The sequence below is a fragment of the Sturnus vulgaris genome, chromosome 5, assembly GCF_052056855.1.
Source record: "Sturnus vulgaris isolate bStuVul1 chromosome 5, bStuVul1.hap1, whole genome shotgun sequence".
Lineage (NCBI taxonomy): Eukaryota > Metazoa > Chordata > Aves > Passeriformes > Sturnidae > Sturnus > Sturnus vulgaris.
Window position 1 is genome coordinate 40,395,385 of NC_142247.1, and position 13,791 is coordinate 40,409,175.

General features: G+C 38.6%; 1 protein-coding gene across 1 annotated transcript in view; it reads right to left on the reverse strand.

Moving 5' to 3' along the window:
• Nucleotides 1–13,791, reverse strand: part of LOC148223674 (uncharacterized) — a 41,251-nt gene that overhangs the window by 26,808 nt on the left and 652 nt on the right. The gene's annotated exons all lie outside the window — the stretch shown is intronic.

Genomic DNA, 13,791 nt, shown 5'->3' on the forward strand with positions numbered 1-13,791 from the left:
TCTTGGTGTTGCAAATGCTGCACTATCAGGCACTAATGAGGAGTTTTCCTCTCTGAACCATTTTAAAATGTGGAGATGGAATAGGTGTTTCACTTGAGCTGTAATTAGTTTTTAATTACATTTAAAAAAATTAGCAATTTGCCAGGAATCCTAAGTACTATGGATGTGTTCCTACAGCACTCTATTTAAAGTAAAATTATTTTCAGGAAGTTAGAGGCATTGGCTGTGGAATACTGCATAATACTTCAACTGCAGAAAATGGAATAAGAACTGTAGCAGAACGAGATCTTGCTAAATTAGGAAACAGAATTTTTAATTAAAATTCAGGGGTTTATTGGTAGGGAGCAGGGGAATTAACACTAGGTCAAATACAAGCAGGTTTTAACTGATTATTGTGATGGACTGAAGAATGTGATAATGCCCTTCACATGAATCTAGGAGCGATCGTGAATATTTTGAACAATATGATTTCAGTGCAGCATGGATTTGAGAAGAGAATAGACTAGACCCTTCTAGTGCCTCTGAAGAAGAAAAATGTTAACAATGGGAAAAGGAATACTCTACTGCAGAACATCATGTTAAAGGAATCCTGCTTTGAAAAAGTACCCCTGTGAATGTTGTGGGGCTATCCAGTTAAAAAACTGAAATTGACTCAGCAGTCACAGCTACTAAAATAACTTTATCACTGCACTAGAGAATTTCCCCAGCCAGGAAGGAAAATGTGAGCAAACCTGAAAAAATTACATCAATGTGAATTTGGAATCTAGAATAAACAATCACAAGGAGACAGTAAGTAGATAAGCATTCTAGGTAACTTGTGCATTCAGAGATGACTGCAAGGTTTGTCTGACCAGGTGAGAGTTATCATATGAAAATGTGCCTGAATCCTGGAAATAAGATCAGGAACTTTATTGGTGTCCCTGCCCACAGCAATGGGCTTGGAACTAGATGATCCTTAAGATCTCTTCTAACCCAAGCCTTTCTGTGGTTCTGTGATGAGTTTAGGCTTTAATTGAGAAAGTGAAAATGTCAGATTTGCAAAATTGGCAAAATATCTTTGCTCTGATTTTTGAAAGGCAGAAAGAAAGAGTCCAGACTAGGAAATCAAAAGGAATATGCATTAAATAATCTCCCTTTATGCAAAGTCAGAAAGTGAAAAGCCTTTTAGGTTTTCTTAGATGACCTGTTAGGTCACCTCTTAGTTTCTAATTATCTATGCAGAAGGAAATGTTAATTGAAAGAGGTTCATTAACAAAGGAAAGAAAATAAAACTTCTAAATGTTGAAGTGTGATCACTTTAAGCTACCTCCTGTCAGTGTCCTTTCCAGCAGTGAAGATACTGATTCTATTGCGCAAGCTGCAGGCTGCCACACTTGACTATAATTATAGTTTTGGTCAGTGCTATTAGAGAAAGAAATATTCAGACTAAAACAGATGCAAAGAAAGGCTGCCAAAGGGAAGATTAAGGGAGTGTGGTTTGTTTCATCCAACAAAACAAGGGCTAGAAGGAGGCAACCTGTTGCTGTTTAAAAATACTTCAAGAAGGAAAAGATACTAGGCTAAGGGACAACACTTGCATAATACCAAAAGTGCTCAAATTTAAAAAGTAAATTTAACTGGAAAGTAAAAGGTGCTAAACCCCTGAAGAGCAAGGTTACAGAATGGCTACACAGAATTAAAAGAGCAAAAGAAACTGATTTAATGTAAATTTTAGAAATCGACCTCCTGAAGGGAGTTCTGTAATGCATTGTGCCTAACAGTCTTCATGGCCAACTGAATCCCTTTAACCTGTGAGGCAGGTGAGAACTCATTAATCCCTCATATATAGCAGAATCCAGAGGCCTATAGAAATGTCTAGCAGCTTCTTCTCTTTAGTTCTAATAGATAAGGATTATTTATTGTCTTTGATCCATTACTTATATTTAATTTATTTTGCTTTTCTTGCTGAGCTGGTAAAGGGAGCTGATACAGGCTGAAGTGATACAAGACACATGACAGGTGAAAGAAAAATCTGGTATGTGCTTACTATTTATTGGTCACGTTAATTTTTCATTAGAGATTAAAATACTTATATTTTGCTGGGTCAACAGATAGTGCTGGTTTTCTTCCACTACAAGATTGTTCTCAAAATGACAATCATTATATACAAACATAATCTGTTGCAGGGGAGAATGTGTTAAAGCCTCCTCTTTCAGCTTAAGGACTGCATCCCAGGCCCGCTGTGATACAAAACCATAGGCTTTTACATTCAGCTACATAAGGCAAGACAGAAAACCCAGTTTGGGTTTTTTCACCCTGTTGCTGAAACAGTGAGTGAAATTTTCAGACCTTGCAGAACTGTTCTGTTTAAAGGATAGTTTGCTGCTAGAAGTAAGATATATTCTTGGTGCAATCATACTCATTTATGAAGAAAAATAAGCATGCCAAATGCCTTTTCCTAAAACTCTGAAGGAACAAAATGAGTAGGCTCTTTCCTTGCTCCAGCTGCACATCACTGAGGTGTGAACTCAAGGAGGTGCTGCCCCCCAATTCCCCTGTTCTCTGCTCAGCCTCCTCATTCCCGTACCTGCAGTTGTGCCTGCTCCTGGTGTGTGACCATTAATTCCAGTGTGCCACCTGGTCCAATACTCTGCTGATGGCCTTCACTGTTTCCAGATACTCATAATTTTTTTAATGGTTCTTCAAGATTTAACAAAAACAATTATTTATTACAATAAAGTTAGCAGTTTGCAGTAAGGGGGAACCATTAGCAATTTTCAATATACTGTAAAAGTTAAACAAGCGCTGAAATCCTGTATTACTTATATCCCTAGTAATGCATGTTTAATTTATGGAAACAATTCAGTTTTACTTTTTATTTATTATTTCATTTTATTTATTGGTTTCTCATGTTAATATCATTAACAGCTATTTCCTCATATAGTTAAAATAGCATAAAATGTATTCAGGAGCGTTTTGATATCTTTACCTTTCAGACAGACGCTGTAATATAACATTTTCATGTAAAACCACAGAGACAAACTAGAAAGATAACTAATACTTTTGAAGTGCAATGCTCAGTTCAGCAAAATTATGCTGTTAGTATTTAAAAGCTCTTTTTTCTTTTTAAGGACCTTGGAAACTGAAAAGAGAATGGATTTTGTTCTTACACCTAACCTAACCTGATTGAATGATGTAATAATCATCACACTAATACCACAGGGAAATGGTCTTCTAGAATGTCTCAAAATTTGGCAAATCCTCAAATGTAGCTCCTTAAAAATCTGGCCTGTGTCCAGGGCATCATTTCAACAAAGCTTCTGTTCCATGTTTCCTCAGTGGCTGCTCTGTGGAAACCAGAAATACGGTCCTGTCATTCTGTAATTTGAATGTATTTTCAGGCAGGTGAGTCAGGCAGTCAGAAAACTTGTAACAATGAGACAAGAAGAAATACTGCTAAGAAAAAAGAAGCAGAAATGTTGGAGAGTTTACAAGCTGAGGAGGGAATGTCTATATCGTCCTGCAAGGAAAGGTTGGTATTTCAGGTACTGTTTAATATGAGGAGGCAAAATTATTGACACTGCTAAATCTGACTTCATTTCTTTATAGAATCTACTAGGACATAAGCATGCCATAACTTCCAAATTTGAACACTGTGTCCATTTGAAGCAGGTCTAAAGAATCTGGTTAAGAATACAGCAGGAAAGACTATAATATTTCTATAGCAGAGTAAGTTTTAAATAATTTGCACTAGATACGTCATAAATCATTGGGAAGAGCTGCAGATTAGTAAGGAAAGATTAGATGAGATTGTCGGGAAGCAAGTGTGCTCTGGACAGCTGTTTATTGTGTGGGTTCATATATATTTATATAAATGGTTGTGTATGTTGGAGAAAGTGAAGAAAAAACCAAGACAAAATACTTCCAGCATGATGTTGTTCCTATGTATTTTATGCCCGGTCTGTAGAGTGCGTCTACTTCAGACTGTTTTTGAGAAATGGAAAGCTTTTCTTCATCCATTATGTAGGGCTTAGCATACTGCAGCCTCTCAGATAAACATTACCTCTTTTCAAACCAATACATTTACAGTAGATGCATAATAATTCTACTTAAAAGAAACTCTGTTAACAAAGAGATTGGTTTCCTGAACTGCATACATCCATAGTGGGTTAGATTATGACTGTGGCATTACTCTTGTCTTTTGCCAGTGTGAGTTGATCACTGGTATGAGTTGCTTTCCCTGTGGCATGCCCAGAAAGCAGCATCATTACCACACAGTTCGTGCTGCTTGGGAGCTTGGTCATCTTGCAATGGCCCTGCTGGCATGGGGCACTGCAGCTGCTGGACACAGACTGCAACTGGGCATTCAACAGACACTCCTCCTTCACACTGGAGTTGGAACCACTTCACATTAGTGGTCTTTCTGATCAGTCAGGCCTTTAAAAAGTCAAAGCACACAGAAAAAAAGCACACATTCTATCTGGTGATAATGAGGAAGAAGACTTAGTTCATTATTACCATTGAGGGCACAATGCCTTTGCTTTCCTCCCTCACAATTGCTCCTTGTAAAGAAGAAGCTCTTGCAGCCAGGCCTCAGAAAACAATACTCCATGGTCACAATAGCTCACAGTCAGGTCAAAGTCACTAAAAGCACTGGAAAGGACAAGTTCTCAGGTCCCCAAAATACTTGAAATGTCTGGTTTCCAGTTGGGCTTAGAATGCCAAACCCTGAAGGTATTCTGAAAGACTAACAGTGTCAAGAGGTCCCTCTGCAGAAGGTTCCCATGGTAAGTTCCCCATTCCAAAAGCACTTCAGAGGTGTGGAGTCTCCAGAAGAAATAAAATCCATCTGACAGCAGATGCCTTGTTCTAGTAACCTTTGCTGTGGAGAGCATCCCTGATAGACCTGGTATCAAGTGCCCAGCTGACATACAGGGATGCTTGTGAAATAGGCAGCTATTCTTAGCAGGAAGATTGTGCCAAGCCTTCTCCTTTCTGCCTGGGACTGTTCCTCAAAAGAAGACTCCCATGCCAGCCTTCTGTCCCAGAGAAATTTACTGTACAATGAGACAGCAAAGTTTCCAAGCCAGATTCAGCACTGGGCTGAGGGATGTTAGATGAGGTTCTCAGATGTGTGTGGAAAGGAGCATGTTTCCTGAAGAGCCAAAGGATCAGCATGGCTCTGCTAACCCTACAAGCCACTTGCATGACTTTGGTTGTCACCATGGGGTAACATGGCAATAGGCAGACTGCTATTCCAAATGTCTTTCTCTATTATTTGGAAGGGCTGCTGGTGGTGATAAAACTTAATTGGTTCCAGTATGTGCCTGTGGTGCCATGCTTTTTCAGAGAAGTGCTATCTATGATTCTATGAAAGCACACCTGCAGGGGGCATGGAATACGTGCTGGCAGCCTCAAATCACTGCAGAGCACGAGGAAGTGTTCTGACTGGAACTGTGAAAGTCATGTTTCTTGAGGAGTATGGATCCTCTGGAAAACAGCTGAGTCTTTCTCCAGACCCTGAAAGCATTAGGGATGCAGCCAGAGGCATTCTAAGGGAAGATAATGAAGGAATATGCAACTGCACAAAGCAGAGCCAAAGCCTTTATAAAGTAGCAAAGAAAGCTTCTAATTAGGTGCTCAGAAGTATGTACTCTTTTTATGACAGTTTCTGGACAGCTTTTCTTCTCTAGTTACCTAAAAAGAAATGAGAATAAAGAGCTTCTTCAGAAGGTAAGTCACCTTGTCAGACTGTATTTGTAAAAACAAACACACTGAATCTCATAAACCCTTCCTCCCACAACAGTAAATAACAGATTAGAAAATTATTGAATGCAGTTAAATTTCTAATCTGATGCAGACATGCTCAAATAGCTTTACAGAGATATAGCACTGCAGCCTTCCTTTAACTTAAATTACACAATAACTGCTACAACTATTCTGTATTTTAGAATTAACCTCTGATCTGCAGTCACTGCTGTGAAGGTCAACCAATCACATCACAGAAGGTTCAATGTCAGTGTTTTACATCTTCATCCAGATATACGTGCTAGAACTGTGTTGTCTCCCATCTCTAAGCATATGTCTATTGTTACTCAAACAAAGTGTCACGGTAGATGGTGGCAAGTAGTCAGCTGTGCGCTCAGCTGCACCTACCCTTCCTCATCACAGTGAAGATGTCTAGGATCTCAAAGTTTCGCTCAGCCCCAACAATCACACCATGTACCTGAGAGTATTGTCGAAACTCTTCTTGGGTTCTGTCAGGCTGATGCTGTGGCCATTTCCCTGGGGAGCCTGTGCCAGTGCCCAACAACTCTCTCTGGGTGAGAAACCTTTTCCTGGTATACAGCCTAATCCTTCATGCCATTCTCTCGGGCTCTATGGCTGATCACCATAGAGAACAGATCAGCACATGTCCTCCTCTTCTCCTCATAATAAAGCAGTAGGCTGCTATGAGGCCTCCCCTATTCCCCTCTAGACCATTTCCTATGTCTGTGACCCTTCTCTGGATGCTCTCTAATACCTTCATATATTTCTTATATTATGGTGCCCAAAAGTGCACACAGTGCCTGAGCTGAGACTGCACCAGTACAGAGCAGAGTGGGACAATCCCCTCCCTCAACTGGTCGGCAGTAAAAAAAAAAAAAAAAAGAAAAAAAGAAAAAAAATCAGTTGGTATTAGAGTAAACCAGGAAAATCTTTTTTTACCACTCTTGGTGAATGATGTATTATCACACAGTCTGTGCTCTGTCACTTCAGCCATCTGGTTTGAGGCCATAGAGCTGGTAACTAATTTGCTTCTGAAAGTTTTCAAAATACTCAAAGGAACTCTTGAGCTGAGGAAACTGCCAGACTCCTGTAGCAGTCAGCATCACAGCAAGCAGGGAAGCAGGTTCTGGCACCAGAAGAGGTGAGTGATAATCCTTTAAATGTGAGCTCTGCCTGAGCACTTTGGAAAGAGCAAGGGTATTTACAGAATGAAAGACTGACAATCTTAGAACACAAATTGGAAAAGGGCTCACTTCCAGTGAGAGGAAAGCGTGAGCACCAGGGATCATACATCATAATTACAGGGTTTTGTGTATTTGAGTGACACACAGCACAGAAATGGAAGATACCCAAACTTTATGATAATTGCTGTATGTAGTAATAGCTCTTCCAGCAAAGCGAGGCAGAGAAGAGTAATTTCCAGTGTTCTCTTAGAAACTATGTAACTTTCCTCTAGTTTGTGAAAGGAAAATTATATGCTCTTGCCAGAAAAGAATGGAGAAATAACGAAGCTCGGGCAGAGGGTTAGGGGGGATCAAGCAGAAGAGGACATAACAAAGCATTTGGGTGCTGTACTGAGGAGTGCTATGCCAGTAAACCAAGAATTGGAAATGATTAAACAAAAGATAAAAACACAAGCAGAAGCTCATCTGCTAAAGACAGAGCAGTAAAACTAAATAGATATACTTGATGTTTATGTATCAGTGCAATTTTCTTTTAGGAATGAGGGGATAAAAGAAAGGTATTACTTCTGTTTATGTTGGTGCTCCCACTCCACATGAAACAGAACCTTTGCAAATTTATTGCACCTCAAGTTAAACTCAAAAGCATGTGGCAATCATCACCTGACAGCATTTAGAAAATCAGCATTTAAAAATCTTAAAATTCCTTTATTTTGTTAAGCATGTGTAATTACATTTCTTGTGATGCACAAATGCGTTGTGTTTAATTCATTTCTTATGTTCCCAAATTACCATTTTCAGCAGGGTTTTTTCTGAGTAATTTAAAGTATTTGATTCATCTGGGGCAGATTTTTTGTACCCTTTAAATTCCCAGTTCATACCTAGCAGTCCATGCAACTAGAATATTCCCAAAGGATCTCAGCTGCTCTTCTTGGTTTCAAAAGAGCTACTGGTTGGCTGTTCCAGTGATCATCAATCTTCTAAACACCGTTTTGTGCCTGAAGTATGACAGACCCTAGGAATTATTAACTAATCTCAGTGTGATTTAAAGCTGAGAATACTCGCACACCACACAACAATATTCACTATAACTGAGGGGATGGGCTGCACAAGGATTGCTTTTCCTCCTGCCCTGGGTGTTTTTTCAGTGTGAATTGTACATTTCCAGAGTAAGAGATCAGGGTTTTCCTGTGGTATTCTGGACAACCTTAAATAAAACCATGAAGAGTGAAACCTTTCATTTGAAATTATAGTTTTCTGGACCTTTAAAAATACATCCTTATCCTGATGTAGTGACCAATACAAGCAATCTTGGAAATATGTTTGCAGAAAAAATAAAGTTGATTGTTCACTGCTTTCTCCATCAGAAAGCTACTAGGACCATGACCTGACATCCCTCTGCTGTAAAGCCAGTCAATTTATCCGGAGATTTTCTCACTGCTAAAGAAATCCAAATGTAAGCCATTAGGGCAATGGTGTGTTTGTAATTTAAAACTAATTTCATTCTCAGAAGGTACTGAAGATTTAAAGAAAATGTGTATCCTAAGCAAGGAGACTAAGGCCCTTTGGGTACTTTTGTAGTTCAAGACTAAAGGATAACTTCAAAAGGACTTAATTAATACAATTTTTCACAAAGATTTCCATCTTCATCTTCTCAGTTTCCCAGGCAAAACCTTACCTTTTTCTAAGGCATGTGATCAAAATTTATATTAATGTGTTGGAAAAAGGAGCAACCCTTACTTTTTCACCAACTTCGCTCTTTTTCTTCTGTCATCATAAAATACTTCAATACATGCTTAGTTTTTGTGAGCGTGTGTAAAATCATTAAGTTCATTCACATTATGGATATGCACAATAAAGAAATGCATTAATACTTGATGGATAGGAATGAAGTTACACTGAAGAAAGAGTTATAGCTCTAATAGCTATTATTAGGCATTTCCAGAATCTTGGCATTTCTTCCTAGATCATTTCCATGATGGAAAAAACTCCACTAAAGACAAAGTCTCTTAACGTGTGAGACACTTTGCTGAAGGATGAAACAGGTTAAATCATAACATCAAGCTTGACTTTAAGCTCCTGCTTTTGAAAATGGAGCTGCTTAGTATTCAACACTTTAGAAGTCCTTTGGACAAATTGTCTGGGGTCTGTAGACTTTTGATCTTTGTGGAGTAGTTTTTCAAGAACGTTGAACCTTGAGTTATTCTTCTGAGAGATTTTTAATTGTCTCAGCCAGCTTCTTCTAATGGAAAAATGTGAAGTCTAATAATATATACAAAAAGTGTTTGGTGTTTGCAGACAGTTTAATCCACTGTGTGTGAAGGACTTCCTTCCTTTATTTACATATCAGATAAAACATTGGTCCTGTTGAAATTAATATCAAATTTCCATTGAGTTTAGCCATTTCACCATTTTGAACACAGCTGTCAAAAACAGATGTAGTTTCTGTAATATGACAGAGATAATATTAAATACAAATTTTATAATCCTTTCTCTCAAGTTTCTGAAAAGTTCCAATGGTCCTTTATATCCCTTGAGATCACCTCCTGAGCAAGGACAAAAGCACAGTTGTCTGCATATGATGGTATCTGCAAATGTTTTTAAAAGTTAATCTCTCAATTTTACCTGAAAAATCTGATCTCTTAAGCATTCTCAGAGCACATCCACCTGATCAATTAAACTTGACACAAAATCAAGCTGATGGCACCGTCTTCCTGCAATTAGAGTTGTTCAGGGGGTTTGATATATGATTAACTCTTTTTCCAGCCTATTCTAACTAGCAGCTAAGAAATTGAGTATTCCTAAATAAAATGGTGTTTTCATATCTCCTTCTGAAGGTATTTCATTTTCCATGGAATTATTAGATACTCATAGGCACAAGAGAGAATGCTCTAGTCATTAGTCATGGTATAATCAAGACACTCCAGCTATTTGGGGGCAACCAATGCCACTTAAAAATCTAACAACAGCAACAACAAAAAAGACATCCAAAGAAACAGGCAGTGAAATATGTGTAGACATAGGGTTAAAACCCAAGTTTCCCCACACACAGTCAAACATATCACACTTTTCTTGCTCGCGAGACGTATTTTATGTCTGTAATCTTACTTCGTCTCAGTGTTTAACTATCCTGTATGAGTGGATTGTACACTCTATCTTCATCCTCACATGTTTTGCTAAGTTTGTGCCCTGAGAAGTTGAAGTTCATTGGGTGAAAGAAACAACTTAGCCCAGAGTTCCTGCTTTCTTTATCAGCACTCTAATGATCAAGCTAATGAAAGATGGGGCAGGTGACAGCATCGACAGTTCCTCCTCTCCACCTACTTCTCAAAGAAAAGGATGACGTCCTTTCATTTTTCACTCAAGCATCTAATTCCTGAAGGAAGTTTCCACCCTGTGAATTCCTGGCAGTATTTGCCACCAGCTTTGAATATTTAAAGTCCTAAATAGGCATGATTCAAACCATGGCATTTCCATGTGGCTGTTTCCAACTGGCTCTTTGCTTAGCCTGCTAGCCTTCTGGGGTTCCAGGAGAACTCCAATTTCTTGTAAGGGAAACCTAGGTGATAGCTTATGAATGGAAGACCTAACTCTTGTCACAAATTGTTTTTTGAGAGAATAGCTCTTTAAGCCTCAAATTATTTTTTAATTGTTGATTGCACATCACAACACTTGCATGCAATGTCTTTCCTGTACAATCCTCCTGCTACCCTAGTTCTCAACATATTTTACATCAAAACACATCCTCTGCCTGGTGCTCTGTGAAAGCTGATTTGTTACTCTTACCAAGAAGTGCAGCTTTTAACATTAGACATTATCACTTAAGCTTTTGATCTTGTCTTTGGTCTCTTTTCTGCTTAGAAATATTCTCATTTTATGCTTCTACAGTAAATAAATACTAGCTTCTGAGGAGTATTAGTCCAGCAGTTAAGTGCATTTACTTCCCTGCTATGGTATCAAAAAACCCCTCCAAATGAAATATGAAGTGCCTATAAATAAACTAGATTAAAATTAATCTCAAAAGTTATTCAGTGTTTGATTGGGCCCCCCCAGAATCTACTGAATTTGATTAGTCTAAATTGTATTGACTTTCAGTACATTCAGTGGAGTATACCTCACCATTTTACTTTGTGAAAAGTACTTTGCAGGCTACACCATGCTTCATTCACCATTGTATGACCTCAAAACAAGTGGAACAGTGGGACAGTGGGATAAGTCATGTCAAAATCACATGGATGGCATTCAGATGAGTACATGCAGACTCTTACAATGTAGACATTTACAGCTAAATGAGATACCCGCTGGTCCTGTTACAGTCAATGGAGAGAAACAGGCATTTCTAGGATGCAACTTGGCTTATTCTAATGTAGACATCTAAAATAGGTTAGATGAATCATACACTAAAAGTGCCTATTTCTGGTTCCCTTTATGCTCAGTGGAGAGAGTGACTAGCTCAGATGCAGACATTCACATAGTAGACATCTAAAGTTAGGTGAGATGAACAACCAAAGATGTCTTTCCACATCACTTTTAAATGTCTGCTTTATGAAAAAAGTCAAAGAATTATTTTCAGCTAACACTAGCCTTTCCCAGTGTATCAGCTCTCTGAAGTATTTTATTTGTAACCTCTTCCTAAAAACACTTTTCAATATCCAGATCACAACTGATACCCATCACAGACAAGTTGTTGCTAGATTTTTTTTCCTTTGTCACAATACTGCAATCATAAATCAATTTTGTAGCTAAATAAATATGTAAATATGTTGTGTACCTGATCAGCACTTCCCTAAAGAAAGACTACAAAAAACTCCAACAGATCAATATAGAAGAAAGCAGGAGATGATGGCTAAAAAACCCAAGGTTGGTAATAAAGGAATGTGAAGACTATGTTTGGAGCTGCCCATCCATGGATATGGTTGCAGCAGACAGTGAGAAGAAAGGCTACAAAAAGTATGATGACTACAGAAAAGATGCAAGGCAGCAGAGAACTCTGAAAGCTAATATTCCTTCAGCCACAAGACTTCTGCTTATCATAATGGCTATTGTTGTCTATGCCACCAAGCTCACCTGCTCCTTTTTGCTTGGTGCCACCATCCTACTGTCAGTATGGGTAGCAGTCATCCAGACTAGCAGATGCCATCATCAGCATCACCAGTAGCTCCTAGGTGTATAAACCTTTGAATTTACTTGTTTACTAATAATTATGCCACAATTTGGAAAGATCTACTTTCTGCTATTGAATGTATGTATTTGTTTATCTATGTAATATAAAAAAAATACAGATTTAAAATTCTCAGGGGAATCACAATGGTGTAATAATATCACCTGCAACACTTCAGCTTCATCATACATCAGTAGGCGCTGTTTATTATCTCAATATAGAGTTGTTTATTATGCCCTCTCTGCAACAGTAAAATCTCTTCACTTACATAGGTTTTGTGGTCTAATTTCCACCAAGTTGTTTGCCACATCCCACTGGTTTGTGTTTATGAAGTATCGTATGCTGGCCATCCAAATACTAACCAGATCTTTGATCCGGCATTTTAAGAAAGGTAAACTTTCAACTCAAATCATTCCCCTCAAGTGTCCTGCAGTTCTATAGTCCACCTCCTGAAGGTTTGGGTCACCTTGTTGCCTATAGAATCCATCAGGCATGCAAACAGACAGATAATTTCTCAGGCAGTTTTCTCTCTGCATTTTATACCTATATTTTCATGAAGCCAGGAGTGGCTACATGATCTCCTCCTGATGGAACACAATATCATGGAAGAAAAATCAGGCAATATCCTAGCATTTTAAGGCCATCTCTGTATACACTGACACACATTTACTTAGACTGTAGTGTTTTTGTAGTTAAATAAATCAGTTGGAATCATGGGAGTTGTACAGCAAAAAATTGTTAGCAAAAAAAATGAAAAAAAACAAAACGAAAGAACATTTAAGACTTCTCTCTATATAAAATATTTTTTCTTCACATTCATCTAATCTTCTTTGCATATTATGGTCTCAAACATTAATATCCTGGCCTCAAATTGATAGGAGTTTGAATATCTCCAAAGTCTGAATCAGTAATGTCTGACTTATTGTTTGACCCTTGGATATTTATATTCATGTGCTATATCATTTACAGAATCTGTTATTCATCTCAAGTGTTGTTTTCAGAAGGTCAGATGTTCAGATTTAACTTGCCGGAGTCATAATGTGGTTTCTGCAGAGATGCAGGGTAAGGGTTATTTGCTCATCTTAGGCATTGTGTTTTGCACTATTAATTTATCACCATAGAGTTCACCTTGAGAGCTGTTCCCTGAAATGTATAATGGTTAACCACTACAGAAGTTGCCACCTTGCAATGCACAAAAGGCTATTCCTACAACGGCATATCCAAAGGCAAATTCAGCAGCAGCAGTTAATCACATTTACTACATGTTAAAGGTACAGTTGGGTTAATTTCGAGCGATACCGAGCACAGCCCATCGAAGTGTCAAAATTACATTAAAATCATTTCTGATGTCGTGCATTAAACGAACTGACGTGAAAGGAAAGGAGAGCTCTGTGACAGGTGTGTTCAGCAGAAAGGTTTACTTGGAATAAGCCCCGTCCCGGCCCTTCTCCAAATGGTGTCAGAGCTTCTCTTTCAGTGATCGCATCCAAGCGCCCGCCTTCCTGAACTTGTGAACTGTAAATTTAACGAGTTCAACAGGACAATTCTCGAGTGTAAAATAATATCCTTGTCTCCAGTTTGGGAACTTGCTGAAACCATCTATTTAGAGGGGCATTGCCGGGCTAAAATAATGCGGCTATTTAAAACACCGCCCTTGCCGGGAGGGGACGGCCCCGAGGGTGCCGAGGGGAGCGCTCGGCT